The sequence below is a fragment of the Chlorocebus sabaeus genome, chromosome 4 (genome assembly GCF_047675955.1).
Source record: "Chlorocebus sabaeus isolate Y175 chromosome 4, mChlSab1.0.hap1, whole genome shotgun sequence".
Lineage (NCBI taxonomy): Eukaryota > Metazoa > Chordata > Mammalia > Primates > Cercopithecidae > Chlorocebus > Chlorocebus sabaeus.
Window position 1 is genome coordinate 9,514,448 of NC_132907.1, and position 17,882 is coordinate 9,532,329.

A 17,882-nucleotide genomic window follows, 5' to 3' on the forward strand; every position below is an offset into this window, starting at 1 on the left:
TTTGCATGAATTTCCTCAGAAGAATTAAGTTTAAATTTCACTGAATTACTGAATCCCATCTTTCGGAATAACTGATGATGAAGAATACTTGAGGGTTCTCCTCACCTTGACTGAACTTTAGGTGGATACTATCCAGAGTGACTACTAATATCACTACATGATACATGATTGGGACTTAGGTAATGGTTCATTGCAAACAGCAATAGCAGAGGAGCAGATTCAGATTTCATGAAAAAGAAGGTTCGTTTCTATTTGAAAAGTCATTTTCCTTTTTCGTAGTTAGAATCAAAATGGAGCTAAACATAGACCAAATAGGATATCCATTGTAATACAGGTCATTCATAGGTTTTTTCTTTATTTCAACATCTCCAGCACCAGCTCTTTGAAAAGACTTGTATGAATTCTATAACTAAAAATTTCTCACTGGGGACAGACCAGAAGTTATTGTCAGGATGACACATATTCTGTTGTGACTGTTTGGCATTTTGTGTATTTTTTAGAAGTGACTAGTCGTCCTTCTGAATATATTGACAAAATATTAATCAAATTTCATAAATATAATGATAACCTTTGACTTAAATATATTTTTCTTCAAAAACAAGCACCTCGCTTATGTAGTGTAGTTTTAAAGTAACTTATTAAGATAAAATTGACATAAAATGAAGTGCACATATTGAAAATGCAATGTAAGTTTTGAAATAAATATTTGTCAGGGAAGCTTTACCAGAAGCAATATAATGAACCTATCTGTCAACCCGCAAAATTTCCCCTTGTCCTTTAATAATCCCTCCTTTTCCCATGCCCATTCTCCCCTTCCAGCTGGCTCCCCAGGCAACCGATCTGTTTCTGTCACTAGAGACTAGTTTGCTTTTTTAAAGAACTTTATATTAATATAATCACTCAGTATGTACTTCTTTTACCAGTATAATAATTTTGAGATTCATCTACATGATAGTCTGCATCAATAATTCATTCCTTTTAATTGCTGAATAGCATTCCATTGTATGAATAGAACACATTTTATTTTAACTGTTCACCTGTATTTGTGCGTTTGTGTTGTTTCCACTTTGGGGTTATTACAAATAAAGCTACTATGAACTTTTTCATCCAGATCTTGGATGAAAAAGTGTATTTATTTCTCCTGGACAAATAGTTAAGGATGGGATAACAGATTATTTGGAAGATGTGTATCTAAAAATGTAAGACACTACCAAACTACTCATCAAAGTGTTTAAAACTGTTTATTTTCCAACCAGCAGTGTAAGAGAGTTCCAGTTACTCCACATTCTTGCCAATAGTTGTAATAAATATTGTCTATATTCCTTATGATATATATGCATGTATATTAGCATAACAGTATTCAGATCATATAATATTCATTGATAATAAAGATATAAAATACAGTTTATTTTAAAAGGTGGGAGGACAGAGGCAAATAGCCACATTTCAAAGGTGTCTTTAGAAATCTGTCACCTTTCTGTTAATTCTCAGTCATTATCATTAGACACAATAAAAATTATGACTCAAAATATTAAATAGATAGATATTATTTAACGCTAAAGCCACAGTGATTATTTATTTATGGATACAGAAGTTACAAATAAGCCCAGCAAAACTATAGGTGAAAATCAAAAAGGAAATAAATTAGAGCAAAAACAGCTTCTTAAGAAATAGGAGTAGAACTAGTATAGCTTTAATGCATCAGCGGAGTAAGCAGTATCTAGCTACTAAAGTCATTTGTGCTTAATTAAGGCAGCAAATTTTTTGTCTCTTAAATGTATTTATATAGGACTCCAAACAATCTAGAGTACCCTGAATCACTAGTAAAATCAATAATTTTGGTTCTGCTTCCATCAGAAGATGGGATGTGCTTTTGTCAAGATGTTAGGTATCAGATCTCTTTTCAAAGATTGCAGGAGATGAAAGTCGCACTCCTTGAGGTCAGAAGCTCACTGGTGTCTTTTAGTGTTATTTATGATCTGAGAAACGTGAGCCAATTCATAAGAAACTCCCGGTGGAGAGTACTCACAATCGGCCTTCAGTTTCAATCCTTACTGTTCTGCAAGGCAATGGAAGATGAACAGTGGTGATTTTGGGGTCTCTGCACAGAGGTGAAGGGGTTAGAGTATGAACTTTCCTGATCTTCCTTGGGTGCTGTTAGCAGTGACATCTACCTACCTTACTCCTTTTTTATAATAAGTTGAATTTATTAATAAAATCCCATTCCTGATCATTTATTTCCTCATGATCGAATATAATCACAGACATGAGATCTCAATACCTTCTGGGAAAGTTCATTTTATTTGAGAGTGTTTAATGGGTAGACGGTGCTTCCTCTTACCTTAGGAGCTGAAATTTGCCTCTTAATCATTTCTCTCTAACTAATGGAAGATTCCCTACTGCTAACAAAGAGACTTACTGAGAAAAGGATGTAGAAATATCATGAAGAGTATGAGTTTGCCTCATACTTCCACCACTTCACCTCCAGATAATATTTGCCTTCCTTATCTTGTGAAATGTCTACGATAATAACCACATCTTAGTGTTGCTTGAACACTAAATGAAATTATTTTAATGCATCGTCCCTACTTGATAAATTCAAGTTCCAACTCTGAGTTACACTATTGTCCCCAGTGAACCTGATAGCCTAGCTCAAGTTAGGAAGGTCAGACTTTCTCTGGCAAAAACTTTTATTGCTCATGCTCTTTGATCATGCTTCATTTTTAGAAGTTTCCTACACTGAGATTTTTAATGGGAATTAAGAGCTAAAATTTTAATGTTTTCAAATAAGCTTTAAACTCTTGTATTCATCAGTTCCTTTTTGGTCCTTAATTTCTAAAATTACAAAGAATGTCTAAAAGCTATCATGTAAAAAAAAGAAATTTTATTTAGTGGCACATTAAATATTTTCAGTTTCCATTTGCCTACAACAACCTAGCCACAGTTGTTTCAGTGTCTATCTGCTTATCTATCAATCACATACTGGTTTTCCTCCTGTGATCTGTCACAAACCAGTGGTATTCTAGATAAATGTTCCCAGTAAAATCAGCAAAATCAACAATAATATCATTAAATCCTAGTCTTGTTGACTGGAAGAACTGGGGCAAACTCATCAAACCCAAAAAGAAAATTGGTGGATGTATGTTTATCTCCCTGGCACAATAGCATCTTTGTAGGAAATACCCTAACTCTTATTGCATGCCTACTGTCTGACTCTATTGACAATATGCTTAATCACCGAGTTCTCTGCATTTGGGAAGCTTCATTCCTTTACTCTGGTATTTTTAAAAAATATATCTTATTCCTGCCTTTCAAGCCATCCACAAAGCTGTCAATTTTCTTTATGCACTTCTTTCTCCAAATGTCTACATTGCTAATATTACCTGATAATTCAAAAAAAAATATAGCGAGCATCCTACTCTAAGAGAATACCTTCAACTTAACCAATCTAGTCTTATACATTTTTAAGTTGTCAATTTTTTTTTCTCACTATAATTAAAATTGCCAGTTGCCCAGGGACAAAGTGAGTGTCTGAGACGAAACAAAAAAGAAATATGAACATTTGTGATTTAGAAATCAGATCATTTACACTGTTCATAAAATAGTATTTATTATGAAATCATCATCTTTTGTTTTTTCTGTCTCCACTTCTTGATTAGCCACTTAAAAGAATTATGAGCTAAAAATTCTTCACAAAGGATTCTGTGGCTCCCTTTATCCTCTGACAGGTCATCCTGTTGAAAGGCCAGCTCTTTCAAGGAAAACTGCATTTTCTCAGGATAAAACAAAAATATTTTATTCAATACCTCAGGGTGTCAAGGTTGTCACTCTGGGATTTCATCTGCTCTGTATGTTGACCCTGGAGTAAACACTGACCACCTCATACCCGCTGCACAGCAAGTCTTGTCAGTTCTACTTGCTGAATATTTTCTGAATTTTCCCTTTTCACTCCTCACCATTACCTTCCTAGTCCGATGTACATTATTTCTCAACTGAACTACATTCTTCTTCTCTTACCTGGTCTCCCAGTTTCTACTGAGGCTTGCAAATATTTTCCCCTTTACCCAGTAGCCAGAACAATTTAATTCACATTAATAAATCTGATAATGCATTGCCCTGATTAAACTTTCCAGTAACTTATCATTACCCTTGGAGTAAAATCCAGTTCTTATTTTCAGTTCCAAGGTCCTGCACCATCCGTTTCCTTCTGGGGGCTCATCTCCTACCATTCTGCCTCACTCACGATCCTCCAGCTACACTAGCTTTCTGTCCATTTCTGAAATAAACCCAGCTTATTTCTAATTCAGGTCCTGGAATCCATTTTTTCCAGATCTTTATGTTGCTGGCTTTGCTACCTTTCACATCAAAACAATTCTCATCCCAGTGTTCTCTCCTCTCCTATCCTACTTTAATTTCTTACCAGAACGTTTTATTCTTACAATTTATTCTTTTTATACATTTTATTCTTATTTTGTATATTATGTATTACTATGTATTACTATGGTATTCTTACTATGTATATTATGCATTTACATACTTGTTTATAGCCTGCTTTCCCAATTAGAATGTGAACTTTCTGTGGTATAGACTTTTTGTGGTGTAGACTTTGCCTCACTCACTCCTGTCCTGTCCGCCCCTTTCTCCACTCCAATTTAGATTAGTACCTGCTACATAGAGAGTACAAGAAAGATCTATTAAATGAAAGAATGAAAGAGCAACATGTTGAGTAATGTTACTAAATATACCTGAGATCTCTAAAGACTCTCTTGTAAAAATGCTTTTGTAAATTGCAACAAAAGATGAAACTCTTCAATGTTGTTATAAAACATATTTAGCTTGTAAGACATACTGACAGAAACATTAAAAAAATTTAAAATATTCCTATAAAAATGACAGGAACATGTTTTATTCCCTAACCAAGGATCCCTGGATCATGGAGTCATCTAGTTAATAATTAAGTAGCCTGTACTAGTATGAGCATGGCCACTAAAATAGTGTGAAGAAACAGCGTTCTTGTTGCAAGGGTAATTCTACTGAAGAGAGAAAATTGCTAAAGGTAGCTAATTAAACAATTAATTTTGATATAAAGGATGTGTTATGAAAATTTAGAAAATGGTGAAGCTGAAAGCAAAGCAGACACAAGAGAAACCGTAACATAAGAGCAGTTTACCCTGGAATTTATTGGGTGAGAGGCTCTTGGTTAGTTCAACCATCCTGAACACCAAAAACTGCTTAGAATGATCGACCAGGTTCTCTGGTTAGACAACTTTTCTTAAAATACTTTAAAAATTTTCTTAGGAAAGCAGTGTTTCACCAGAGGGCTTTGTAAACCTGGAGTGGTGGTAGGGTTACGTGGAGGATTTGGTTGAAAATAACCAAATCCCTATCTGGAATAACATTTCAATATGTATATAAATTCATATTTGTGTTAGAAGTAATGTATTTTCTCTATTATGTAGGAATCTGACAAGATTAGAAAGAACTTCATATCTTAGAAAACCCAAGTAATAATAGCTTCATTAAGATGAACAAATGATTTTATTTTTCATGCAGAAGGAATTCAGAGTTGAGTTTTTCTGAATTTCTACAATTACTCTGAGAATTTACCAGAGAACCAGGCTCCATTTTTTCTGAGCTACATTTTCAAATATTGTTTCTATCTTCCACTTGTCTTATGGTCTCAAAATGGCTGCTTCAGCTCCGGGCATTATATTCATATTCTGGATAGGAGAAAGGAGAAAGGAGCCAGGTGCAGAGGAATATACCTCCCAGCTGAATAACTTTCTTGAAAAACTCATGCATTGTCTTCTACTTACATTTCACTGGTCTTGTCTATTTGAAAGGGAGGATGGAAAGTGTCATTATTATCTGAGCACTTTAGTGGTCCCAATAGTATAGAGTGTTTTGGGTTTTGTTTTTTGTTCTTACTAAAGAAAAGGGAAGAGTAGATACTGGGTAGGCAGTGTGTACTACCACTATACAGTGTATATACCACTATATTTGTTTCTGTTTGATTGTATTTGTTTTGTTCACTGTTATATTCCCAAGATCTATCATAGCGCCCAGATTTCAATAAAGTATGCAATCCCAATAAATTAATATATAAATAAATAATTTTGCAATATTTGTTTGTACTTTTAACTGTGGTGTAGCTATGCCATTGTTCTGGTGTTGGCCACTTCTCTTTTTATCATCTGGGGATGTCACTAAATGAACATCAATTATGTCTCAATTCATGTGAATTATCTGCTTCCCTGTGTGAATCTCAACATGCTAATAGCATATTATTCAAAGTTTTGATTTTAAAAATGCAGAGTATTCACCAATTGTAATTCTATATCACAGGCTATTTCTAGTTCTATTTTCTAATGTACATATATAGGCAAATACCGTAATTGCAATTTCAGGCTAAGTTTTCCAATTCTGAAAGTAAGTCAACTACTAAGGAAAATTTTTAAACACATTCTATTTGAAGCAGTGGCTTTGACAGGAGGAAAACAGCTCCATCTCTTGTGCCCAAAAGTCTTTGCTCAAAGCTCCCTTCCTGTGTCAATTACCTACCAGCAGCAAAGGTTTAAAAAGTCTACTTTCTACCTAACAACAGTTTTTCAATTTTTATGCCCACTTGTGTATAAGCTAAAGAAGAAGCACCCAAATTAGATTTTGTGAAAATTACTTATTTTTACCCTTTTTGTTTCTTGTCTGTCCACTTTTTACTGGGGAAAATTTTTATATGGGCATATTTGCATTTTGTGGGGGAATTTCACCTTTATTCTCTATATTTTTCTATCTTTTGAATTCTGTTCAAGTAATAAGAAAATAAAGAAAATTCATATATACATAATACTGAATTTTAAGACCTGAACAAAATTTGAAAAGGTCAACATATATGCTGAAACATCACAGTACTATATCATAGCACTGTAACTACATGTACTAGACACCTTTACATATACAATGGATCTGAATCTTTTTATACCATGAATTCAGAAGTAAGGAAATAATGGAGAAACTGAAAAAGCAAGGTCAATGAGTGAAAATAAATATGCAAAAGGGTGATTGTAAAGATGTTGAGAGATAATGAGATCCATGTAAACCAAATGACTTAGGCATTAGATACAGAAACAGAGATAAGAAAGCAAAAGAACATAAGAGATATGATTACCAAAAACTAATTAAACAAGGTTCAGCAACACCACCACTTACTTCATCTATGAATTTGCTATTTATGTTATTTGTTGACTGAAGGAGGTAAGATTACTATTTTAACTAATGCCTGTCTTGGCTTTGTTTCTACTCAATTCTTGAGGTTAAAAAAAATGAAGGAATTGTTTTTACCAATAAGTAGATTAAAATATACCTTAGGTTTGATTTTTTAAGAACATATTCTTCTTATTATTATACTTTAAGTTCATGTACCCCAGGTTTGATGTTTTGATCATCTCGACAAACTTGAATCAAACTAATGGCAGAAAACAGTTATAGAATAGGCATGTTGTCTATAACTTTAATATATTTCAATGTAGTGTGTGAGTTTGTTCCAGAGATGAAAGTCAGTGGAATAGAAATTCATCGGCACATATATTTCTCATTCACTGCTCAACTCCCACACCTAGAAGGGTACCTGGCATATAGTATATACTCAGCAAACATTTGGTGAGTAAATAGATTGATTAATCAACAAAAACTCATTGAATCCATCTAAAAACAAAACCTACATATTTATAATGTTTATATGAGGTTAAAAGAATGAATTATCTACCTTAATTGAGAAAAATATACACTCTATTAACTAGAAATGAAGTCTAGAGTTCAGAATTCTAACCATATGTATCACATTTATCTGTAGAAATTATCTAATTTTAACTTCAGGTTTCAGTAGAAAACATTTGAAAGCATTTGAAAAACTTGCATAGTGTTCATTATATAATAAGAACTCAAGTATTTCTTGTAGTTTCTACTTTTATTTTAGAAATCCAATGAACTTATCTATCATAACTCTAATTTAATTCATAATGTAAAGGGCTATCAATATTAACCTGGGGTCCACATATAATATAATAGAAAGTGTATAGGCTTTTGCATTAGACTAACCCAACTTTCAACGTAGTAGATGTGTGGCCTTGAATAAGTTGTTTGGCCTTTCATAACCTGAATTTCCACAACTATAAAATGTAGATAATACCTACATTTTATTTCAACTAATATGTATTACTTAATCCTAAGTACAATGGCCTAAGGAATAACACTTCAGCTGCTTGGTATGACTCAAGTTCTGGCGCATCTCTTCAGTCATTCTGAACTCCTTGCTGTTCTCTTCCTTTATTCTACCATCAAGTGAGGGAGCTATCTTCAGCTGGGGGAATTCCTGGAGAAGCATGCAGCTGTGAACCATGAGCACATACTGTGAATCATAAGTACGTACATATTAGTGTGGTTGTGAAGATAAAATGAGATGATACATCTAAAATGTTTAACATGATATTGGACACATACTAGATCTTCAGTAAGTGTTCTCCTTTAATTGCACCACGTGGCCAAAGCAATATAAATTTGTCAAATTTCACGTGATATTTTAGCTGATGTGTTTTTAAAACCATAGAAAACATATATGAAATTGCTGGAGTGCAAAGGGGTAATGTTACAAGACACTGTTTCACTAATAGAAACAGAGTTATTTCGTGAATTATCCCAGAAAGAAGAAACTTGGAAGGGTAATGCTCCAGATTTGACTTGGACCTCTCATTCATTCTCTGATAGACAAATAACAATATGAGAAATTCAGCACTATTTCACAGGGGCACAAGGCAAAGATGATCTATTAGTGACAACAGAAATATGGTGGTGGTGAACAATTTCACTACAGATTTTCTCAAAACAGTTGACTTTCCAGAGAACATATGACCTATTAGATTCATTCCTCCAGTCAATGACTATTTTATTTCAAGTTAATCAAAAGTGATGCGCTCATAATGACAGAAATTATGCTTCAAAATTAGACACATTAATATTGAGTCTTTCATGTTTTCCCTGATGTGTATCTGCATTAGTAAATTGATTACATAAAATACACACATATACTTAACAAAACACTTTCGGAGAACAAGTGGATCAATGAAACATCTCTGTCAATTTGACACTTCACATTTTCCCCATGGTTTCCATTCTAGATCAGAAAAAGGAGAGAAGGCAATAAAATATTCATTAACTGCACTGCAGCCCATTTAGAGCAGATGGTCTCTGGAGAGTAAATTTCAAAACATGTGTTAGAGAGTGCTGTACAAAATATGCGGTTGTCCTGACACAGCAACTGGTGTGAAGAATGGCAAACGCAATAGTTGTTATTAGTGAGTGAGAAGATCATCCATTGTGAATCACGATCCAGCTCCCTTTTCATTTAGTTTAAGAAAAGGGTAAGAGTAAAGTTTGCTGTCCCTTATCATTTCAGAGATTTTATAGATAGATAAAAAAGTACAAGATTTGCCTCACAGTGTCATCAAATATTATGATAATTCTTAAAAATTGTAATGAATCTTCTTTCATAATTCTTTAAGTTCTTAGAAAATTAAGATATTTGCGGATACATAGCAATGATAATAATTCACAGGTTTTGCAATGTAGAGGGAAGAAAAAGGAGGAAAATTATATATTATAAATATTATGCACATGATTGCATGGTAGGTGGATGGATGGATAAGGAGCTAGATGTACAGTTTTATGATTTAACATACTAGAAGCACAAAATGATCAAAATGCTAATCAGGATATAAAATAAAATACAAATGTGCTCTAAGTCCCTCAAAAACTAATATAAGTAGATAACATTTAGAATAAAATGAACATTTTTTTGGCTTGCCAAATTGCCTGTTTGTTCAATATAATGTAACAATTACCCAGATTTTTCAATCTCTAAGTTTGTGTATGTTACTGACATTCACTATTAAAAATACTTTGGCATTACACTATTCTTTCAAAAATTTATGGAGATGTATTTTTTAATTCACTTTAAACCAATTTTCTTAATAATGAAAAGTTTGGCAAAATCATTTATATTGGTTAGTGCATGTTGAATTACGCAACATTCTTTCAAAATTTTTATTGTGGTACAAAAAACATAACAGAAAATTTACTGTTTTAAAATGCACAGTTCAGTAGTTTTAAGAATATTCACATTGTTGTGTATTCATCTCTAGAATTTTTCCATGTAGCAAAACTGAAGCTCTATACCCATTGAACAATTCCCCATGTCTCCTTCCTCCCAGATTCTGGCAACTACCATTCTGTTTCTGAGTTTGACTACTGCTGATACCTTGCATAAGTGGAATCATCTGGTATTTGTCCTTTTGTGACAGTCTTATTTCAGTTAACATAATGCCCTCACAGTTCATTCATGTTGTAGTATGTGAAAGAATATCCTTCCTTTGTAAGGCTGGATAATATTTTATTGTGTGTATAGATACATATTGTTTAGTCACTCATCCAGTGATGGATATTTGTGTGTTTCCACTTCTTGATTATTGTGAATAATGTTGCCATGAACATGAATACGCAAATGTCTCTTTGAGATCTTGCTTTAGATTTTTTTAGATAGCTAGCTGGCCCTCTATATCCATGGGTTTTCCATCTGTGGATTCAATTAACCATGGATCAAAGTGTTTGGAAACAAATATTGCACCTCCACTGAATGTGTACAGACATTTTTTTCTTGTCATCCCCTAAATGATATAGTATAATAGCCATTTATATTATATTGGGTACTAGAAGTAATCTAGAGATGATTTAATGTATATGGGAGGATGTGATGGGTTATATGCAAATACTGTGCTATTTTATATCAAGAACTTGAATGTTCATAAATTTTTATATTCTCTAGAAGTCCTGGAAGCAGTCTCCCACAGATACCAAGAGGCCACTGTATATCCAGAAGTGTGACTGCTGTGTAATATGAGTTATAATTTTAATTTCTTCAGGAACCACAATACTGCTTTCCACAGCAGGTGCTCTATTTTAAAATCTCACCAACAGTGCATAAGGTTTCTAATTTCTCCACATCCTCACCAACACTTATTTCCTGTCCTTTTGGTATTAACCATCCTGATAGATATACAGTAGTATTTCATTGTGGTTTTGATCTGCATTTCTCTAATGGTTACTGCTATTGAGCATATTTTCATATGCTTGCTGACCATTTGTATATGATCCTTAGAGAAGGATCTTTTCAAGTCCTTTGCCTAGTTTTTAATTGGGTTGTTTTTGTTGTTGAGTTATAGGAGTTCTTTAAATATTCTGGATACTAACTTCTCAGATTAATGATTTCCAACATTTTCTTGCATTTCATATGTTGCCTTTTCAGTCTATTGATTGTGTTCTTTGTTGTGCAGAAGTTTTTTAGTTTGATATAGTCCCATTTATCTATATTTGCATTTGTGTATCATTTTCCAAGAAACGATTTCCAAATCTAATGTCATGAAGATTTTCATTTATGTTTTCTTCTAGGAGTTTTATGGCTTGGGGTTTTGCATTTAGGTCATTAATGCATTTTGAGTTAACTTTTGTATATTGTGTAAAATAAGAACTCAAATTCATTCTTTTGCATATGCGTATTGTAACATTATTTTATTCTTTTGTCTCTTTCACTGTCTCTCTTGCCTCACATTCAAGCATTTACATGAATTTCTTTTTTGCTTTTTTTTTTTTTAATCGTCACCTGCAATTTCTCCTTATTTTCCTTCTCATGTTTGGATCTATTGGTTGGAATATTACAATAAGCCTCAATGAGAATTATAGTGGTATAGTAAGCTAAGATTATCATTTAAGGTGGAGAATAAACAGAATAAGCAGATGAATACTTGAGGCAAGATTCCACTCCATTTCTGATAATATACAGAGAAAAATGTTACAAATTTTGACATGAAAAGAGAAGTATTTGTAGCATCGTATTTTTTTATTGCGGCTTCCCCCCAACAGATTGCCTCATGTGAGTCTCAGTACTTATAAAAAGTTATTTATCATTTATTTCTCACAGAAGGAACTAGAAGATAGAAGGCATTTGATGTTTAATTTATGAAATATAAATACTGGTAAAATAATGTGGCATTCTACATTAAAAAGAATTATAATGCCTTTCCAGGAGAGTACTTATATAATTGCAAGGCCTCTTATGAGATTTGAGTTTATTCCCAGCTTGTTCCATTATGTTATACAAATCGGCTACCAGGTAAAAATCCTATCACATTGCACAAAAGTATTATAAGTTAATTATTAGTAAAAACCCTCAAAACCTTGATATTACTATTTTTAAAATATCATTTATTGTCTCAGATGTATCAAGAAGCAACTATTATTGAGACTTTCTCATCTTTTCTATGTGAAATCAAATTCTCTCCAGGGTACTTTATATAACTTATTAAAATAGTCTGTTGGTAGGCAAAATTCTTCTTACTGTGACCAGAAGACTTTAAAATTAGTGGCAAAGGAATTTGGATATTCCCAGAGAAAAAGAATCACTGAACTGAGTATTCGAAGTTAGGTTTAATGGTCTAATTTCATGTGAAAATATAGGTGCAAGCTCAGACATATTTTTATACAAGTATCTGGGAACCAGATATTGAACTAAACAATTTACAGACCTTGGAATAAGTAGAAAATTACTCTTGAAACCACGTTAAAAAGCAAATGTAAAATTGATCACATTGGAATAAAAATAATCATGACCAGAAAAGTATTTTCAGTAAGTATGATTTATATTTAAGAGAAAATTATTTTCTACATCTTGGATCACTTGTATATCATACCAACCTTTAAAGAATTATTTTAACCTTCTCAAATTTATATTACCATTTCAAGAAGATAAATGAACCAGTGACTTTATTGACTAAAGTATGTCAAACTAGTGTTCTATAAGTCAAAGAAGGGTAAAGGGGTTAAAACTGATGATAGAAGTCTAGTGTTATAGCTCTCCAAGTTACTATATTCCAAAAGACAATAGATCATTTTGTTAAAATACTGTATTCAAAAAAGTTCTTATTTTCTTCCTACAGTTTATTTAAGTATGTTTACATGAAATCTCAAATAGTTCCAATATGTAGTATCAGTTACACCATTTGTTAAGTCCATACAATTTATCATTTTAGCAGGCTAAGAGAAAAATAATAAATGCTATTATGAAGAAACAATTCATTTAGGACAGTTTACCAAAAGGCAAGTAAACAAGCAAGCAAGCAAACAAAAGCCAACTCTTCACTCAGGTAAGAATTCAGTCTGTGATGTGTGTGTGTGTGTGTCTATTTATTAACCAAGAGTTTAACTTGACTTAATGTTAACATACCAAAGATGTGAATTTTATTTTACTAAGAAAATGCTTTCAAAGAATCCTGATGAACTTTTATTAGCTTTTCTGTTTTTGAAATAATTTTATATGAGTGATCCACTCACAAAATAGAAAATGTTAAAAAAAAAAAAAACTAGATTTAGTGACCCTTTATATGAGTATAAAATGATTTCATGTTATATTGTGAACTTTTCACAAACCTTTTCTAAGCAATTAATGTGTTAGTTTTTAATTCTAAGAACAACATATCCCAAATACTACTCTGCAGATTATTTGGGTTCTCTCCATCTAAATAAAATGATAGACTTTCTAAAAATTTTTTTAAATCATATTATTATCATGAGTTGCAAGAGTCTTTTCAAGTGGATTTCCTCAAAGGCTAAAGCCTACTCATAATAATGTGAAATAGTCTAGTTGTGATTACTCCAGACAAAGGGTATCTACATAAGTAAATTCACCCAATAAAAATTAGTATCCCACTTCCTTTTATGTTTATGTGAGCATTCCATTGGCTTCTAAACATCGAATAACTTTTCACAGAATCATAGAATTTTAGAGCTGGTGCAATTCTTAGAGATACCTCTAAGGAATCCAAGACCACAGAGCTTTAAAGATCAACAATCAATAAAATGAAGAACAAGGACATAATATCAGTAAGATGCAAAACCCAAAACTATTATGTTGAAAGGACTGATAATAGACAAAACTCTTACAAGAATGTCCAAGGGGAAAAAATAGGAAACCACAGACAAATAAAATACAAAATGAAAAGGAGGCATATTGTTCACCCAGTACAAGTTTTGTGTCATAAGAATACAACGAATAACTTTAAGTTAGTGAAATTGAAAACTTAGATGAAAAGAAAAAATTCTTAGAAAAATATAAATAATCAAAATATATGCAATAAGAAATAAATAAACCAACTGATCACTACCACTTAAAAATTGAATTAAAAAAAAGATTCCTCCCAAAAAACACATGACCCAGATGGATTTAGAACCAATTTATACCAAACTCGAAGAAATGGATAATTCATGTACAATTTGTGTCAGAGAAAATGAAAGAAGTAAAACTGCCCAACACATTTTTTAAGGCTAATATAATTTTGATACCATAACTTGATGAAAAAAATATATAATGCCTCAATTTTTAACCAGTCTCACTTATAAGTAGAAATGTAAAAAATACTATATACAATACTATTTGAATCTGGATACATTTATTTAAAATTTACTATTAAATATATATATATATTTAATGCACTATACAAACTAACACAAAAAGAACACATGGTAATCCTAAAAGAGCCTCCCTTATTAAACATTTCTTCTAAAAGTTTTTGTGTTTTAAGCATCCATTCCAGGTAAACTATCAATATGTCATATATGCCTTTGATAAATAGTATGATAAAAAGAGACAGAAAGTGGTTTATTTTCACCCAAAATAATTAATATTTAAAATGGAATTTTAACTACAAATATTACTTTTTTGCTTTCCTAATCACTAAGTTCAGAATGCCACTGGGAAATTTCAAACGGGGTCTGAATTAAAAATTTAATTAAAAAACACACTACCAAAGCTTATAGCATTTTTATTTAGATTGGGTGATAACCTAATTATAATTAGAATCATATTTTAAGAGTAGCTATACAAATTCAACTTACCCAATAACTCTATAGAATTTAACCCTATTAAAAAATTAAGTATACAGTTCTAACTAATGGGGTTGAGCAATTAGAGTGGTAGAGGGAGGTCCAATCAGAACAGGAAAGCTCAAAAGTAAGCCACACCCCTCCTCCTCCACATCCTTTTCTATACTAAGAAACTTAACTGGCTAACTCAGACACAGGTTATTAAGCCCGACTTATTTTGTCCATCTAGATTTAAACACTATCCATTCAGAACAATGACAAGAAAGCTTTAAGTAAGTGTGCAAACCTGAATGATTGGGTTCCTGTGAGATGAGTGCCACTGGGTGGAGGGATTTGAAAACAGGTGTTCAAGTCGTACACTTGCACCCACCAGTCAGATTAAGTTTAGATTAAGAGAGGTTATCCTATCTTCATCGAGAACAGTCTCTCGTAAAGGTGCATGAATTTGCTAGGGGATCTACATGAACTAATTGATATTTCTTGCCTTAAGGTATGATTCAGCTCCAAAACTTTTGTGCAGACAAAATATTACTTGTTTAGTACTTCACTTCATGTAGATTAATTTAGGTTTTATCCTTTTCAGACTAAAGCACTGGTTGGTTGCAATTTTCCTTAACTACCAGTGGATTTAGCAATGATATATACACAGACTTAATTGCTTAAATCCCTCACTAACAATTTTTTGACAATGTAATCAGAAGATTAAAACAAGGATGCAAAATTACAGATAAGAGTGTATGGGTTTTTTTGTTCACCACATGCAGGATGATCAGATAGATGTTAATGCAAATATCTTTTAATTGACAATATGAATGTGTGTGTATATATATGTGTGTATATATGCATATAGACGTGTATATATATATATATATAAAATGCCTCACTGTTTTTCTTTTTAAAATGTCTAAAAATATAAAAGCACTACATGAAATAAGACTGTATTTGCAAGATACAAATTATTTTTCCTCCTTAGAAATGTATTATAATTTTAATTTCATCGAGGTGATGATTTATTTTTAAAATTTAGCTGAATGCTTTGTTTTCTTTAAATAAGGCTTATACAATACAAGATGACTCTTGGCCTTCTAGGAAGAACCCCCTACTGAAGTGGAAGGTAAATTCTTTGGTCACTCACTAGCTTTGCAGTTTTCAACTTTATTAAAAATACGTTTTCTTTAAAGAAGCTTCAGTGATTTCTCCAAATAATATAAATGGCAAAAACATAAAGGAATTCAGTGTATCATGTGAAATTGTATATTTCACAATTGCTCAATCAAAAAGAATTACATGAGAATTTTTCATTTTCAAAATTATACACACATAAAATAGAATTATAGACATATATTTACAGATCTACAGAATCATAGGACTCTCTTCTGAAATTATAACTTATTTCTTGTTTAGAAAATAATTCGGATTATTTTGAAACAAATGAAAGAAATAAATATTGGATATATATATATATGGCTGGTTTCTTGAAAAGTATTCGATAGAATGAGCATCACTTAAATGAACATCTTTGGCTAAATGGTTCCAAATCTACAATCTTCATATAGTAATGGTAAAGATGGCATAGTGTTTATTACAGCTGTAAACATTTAATGGCTGATAATTAAACAGCATCCATACTGAATTTTGCAAGATTTAATTAAACATAGCACACTGCAGATGTGAGATTTAAATTACTATTTATAATTACATGTAAAACACAATTCCTAATACGGTCACATGGAGTTCTGAGAGAAATTCGCAATTTCCTTTCATTTTAAACAATTTTAGTTTTGAATTCCTTATTCCATTTTTTAAATATGGAGCATTTGACAACAGACAACATAACAAATATGTCAAATGTGTTCATGAATGTTGGTTCTGAGTGAAGGAGTATTGTCTCAGAACTATTCCTTTAAAATTTTTATTCCAAAGGTATAGCAAAAAAAAGAAAGAAAATAAAGTAGAAATAGACCTACCTAATTACAAATAATTCAAATAAAGGAAAAAAAGAACTAGCCCAACTCTATCATTAGATGAGCAGAAAGCTAGGAAGAAAAAGTAAAAAGGACTTTATTTTTCTTCAGTTTTAGCATCCTATGTAACTCATGTATTTGCATATTATTTTCAAAAAATCAGTGAATAATATTAGAGTGTAAAATTGATTTAAAGGGAACATTTAAATTTTCATGTGGAAAACCTATTAAATACTGAAAAATTTTCAGCCTTCTTTATTCCTTATTAAAGATGTCTCTGGCATTTTTATCCATACAATGTATGGGAAATACAGTGAATGTGGAGTATTTTATAGTTGATTTCACAAACTAATTGAATGCACAAAACATTTAATACACCTTTTGTAACAGAAATTGCTTAGCATCTTATTTGTGCTATATGTCTCTATGGAGTGGGAAAACAAAAATGGAATGTGCCAAAGACAAAATTCAATTTGCACCATTCTCCAGTCCTGTATGTCTGTAATGTTTCACGTTCACAAATGTTTACAATGAGAATCTTGTCAGTGAGGACTCTGAGACCAGAAAAGCAAATGGGTGATGTTGAAGAGACTAATAAAGAATGCCTTGAAATTCCATATTCCTCATCTCCACAAGCATAAAGAAAGGCACAATTTATTTTTAGTAAATTGTGGGAGTGAATTACACCCTAATATTTAAATTAATTATCCTGGTCATTCTTGATTAACACTTCTCTTGCCACTATTGTATTACAAAGAGCTACCAAATTTAAAAATCTGCTGGTGGGCTGAGAAAAAATTATAAATAACATATTCAACAAGGAATAATTTATCAGATCATATATGCTTATTATATGTATATGTAGTACCATAATTGCTCATGACATTTTAAAATAGACAAAACAGTCTCAAAGTTATCATTCAAAGAGAAGATTCT

At 31.9% G+C, this 17,882-nt stretch overlaps 1 long non-coding RNA gene across 1 annotated transcript in view; it reads left to right on the forward strand.

The window, feature by feature from the left end:
* Nucleotides 1-16,096, forward strand: part of LOC140711562 (uncharacterized) — a 65,870-nt gene extending 49,774 nt beyond the window's left edge. The window contains exons 5-7 of the long non-coding RNA XR_012092836.1: nucleotides 10,874-10,997; nucleotides 15,212-15,254; nucleotides 16,037-16,096. This is a non-coding gene — a long non-coding RNA (uncharacterized lncRNA). The remainder of the gene's footprint in view (nucleotides 1-10,873; nucleotides 10,998-15,211; nucleotides 15,255-16,036) is intronic.
* The last annotated feature ends 1,786 nt before the right edge of the window (nucleotides 16,097-17,882 follow it).